Raw genomic sequence first — 2,500 nt, 5'->3', positions numbered from 1 at the left:
CGCCATGATGATACTGAATGTCTAACAATGCTTCCTGATAATGCTTGCTTCCTCAGCGTCATCGGTGCTAAACCAATGCTAGCTACGCTTAGGCACCAACCGCACATCTAACAAGGATAGACTAGCGTACCATAGTAGTATCACAAAAAGCAACACATGCCACTTTAACGCCTATCTTTTCCCAATCATCAGCACAAATCAAATGCTGGCTAGCACCAGTAGCACGTCAAACATAGATCAGCAAGCACATCGTCATCGAATTGCCACACAAACAGCACCATCCCAAACTTCCAAAGCTAGACCACAACCCTGGATCGGTGTCGCAGAGACCTAACGAGGCATCCCCACACCACGCCAAGGCCCCCACTCGGAGGGGTATTATGCCACCGACTAGGAATCAAGCAACAGTCACCCAAGCTCGCGCTCAAAGGCAGTCTGGCACCTTCATCCCTTCCCATGCTCACCCACGGCTCCCCCCCTATATATACATATTGCACAAGGAGCTTGGTGACAGCAACACCCATTGCTTTCCCTGAGGATGTATATTTCTTAGTATGCGCACGGCGTCGAGGCACAGGTGAAGCCAACGGGGCTAGTTTCTGCGCCCTATGTCGAGGAAAATCAAGGCAACGGGCTAGTGTATGGGCACAACGTCGAGGAGACTCAAGGAGATGGGGCTAATTTTCAGGTCACCGTTCGAGAAATCAAGGCAACGTGTTGGGGGGGATGGCCTCTTTCATGGGTCGTGGGGCTTGGCTTGGCATGCCTCGTGTGTGCTCGATACAGCCTCACGATTCTTATTTGCCCATCAACCATGCCGGGCACCTATGAGAATGAGACCCCATGGTACCCCCTATATATACATATTGCACAAAGAGCTTGGTGACAGGAACAGACATTGATTTCCCTGATGATGCATAATTTTTGGACACACACGACTTGGGGGCGAGGGGACACGGGAGTGGGGCGCCAATGGGGGGCGTTTTGGCCCCATTTTCGTCAAGAGCGGGCGTCTTGGCCATGCCTTGAGCGTGCCAGCCTCGAGAGCCTTGGGCGTTGGACACCCTTGGGGCGCCAATGGGCAGCAGTCCCATGGTTCCCCTATATATACATATTATACAAAGAGCTTGGTGACAGGAACAGACATTGATTTGCCCAAGGATGCATAATTGTGCGAAATCGTCCATAACTCGCTCGAATTAATTCGGATTGACACAAAATTTTGTAGGGATGCTTTTTATTATAAATGAAAAGCTTTGAAATAAATAAAAAAAAAAAAACAAAATGTCATGTTTGAGGCGTAAATGTTTGTGTCCTATCCTTGGTCATGCCTTGAAGCGATGGTTCCCTACTTGTTGGAATGTCGCTCAAATCAAGTAGGAATGCCATTGAAAATTTGTGTGGGTCGTTGTTAACATAGACGAATGGACTTGAAATGAAAATATATCATATTTGGGTGTTTGTCCCTGTCGCCTGGTGATAGGCAGGCAGATAAGGCTTTTAGGTATTCATAAGTGGCTTAGATGAACTCGAAAGAACACGAGTTGATCGGATTGGAACTCATATATTCAATTTACTATGTACTAAGTAGGAACTACACTTTGCTCCCTTCATCGTTTGACTTGCTTAGAAATCTGCTCATGGTTTGTCAAGGCCCCTTGTTCCTTAGACCGATGAGGATGGGATTGGGTTGCTCATGGGCATGTGTGTGGCAAGATGCCTTGTTCCATTGGTCGTTCATGGGTGTTCGTGTACGAAGTAAACTTGTTCCCTTGGTCGTTCATGGGGTTGTGTGTGGGAAGAAGCCTTCTTCACTTGGTCGTTCATGTGTGTTTGTTTGGGAGGTAGCCTTGTTCCCTTGGTCGTTCATGGGAATGTGTGTGGCAATACGCATTGTTCCTTGGTCGTTCACACCCTTGTTCCCTTGGTCGTTCATGGGTCTGTGTGTGGGAAGAGGCTTTGTTCCCTTGGGTAGCCTGCTTGCCTTGCCAGCCCCGTATGCATTGTTCCCTTGGTCGTTCGTGGATGGGTTTGTGCGTGGCAAGGTTGCCTTGTTCCCTTGGTCGTTCATGGGCATGTGTGTGGCAAGGTGCCTTGTTCCCTTGGGTGGCTTGCCTTGCCAGCCTCGCTTGCTTAGGTTTCCCAACACACCTGTCGGGCACCAAGGGTGGTATTAGTCCCCATGTACCCCCTATATATACATAATGCACAAAGAGCTTGGTGACAGGAACAGACATTGATTAGCCCGAAGATGCATAATTCCCAACACCATGCCTTGTTCGTCATACACGCTTCTGGGCACCAAGTGGTGGTAGTCCCCCATGGGCATTTGTGTGGCAAGGTTGCCTTGTTGCCTTGGTCGTTCGTGGGCATGTGTGTGGCAAGGTGCCTTGTTCCCTTGGGTGGCTTGCCTTGCCAGCCTCGCTTGCTTAGGTTTCCCAACACACCTGTCGGGCACCAAGGGTGGTATTAGTCCCCATGTACCCCCTATATATACATA

This window comes from Lactuca saligna, unplaced genomic scaffold (assembly GCF_052625555.1).
Source record: "Lactuca saligna cultivar CGN05327 unplaced genomic scaffold, ASM5262555v1 scaffold_29, whole genome shotgun sequence".
NCBI classification, from domain to species: domain Eukaryota; kingdom Viridiplantae; phylum Streptophyta; class Magnoliopsida; order Asterales; family Asteraceae; genus Lactuca; species Lactuca saligna.
The sequence above is the reverse complement of the archived record's forward strand: the minus strand, read 5'-3'. Positions refer to the sequence as shown.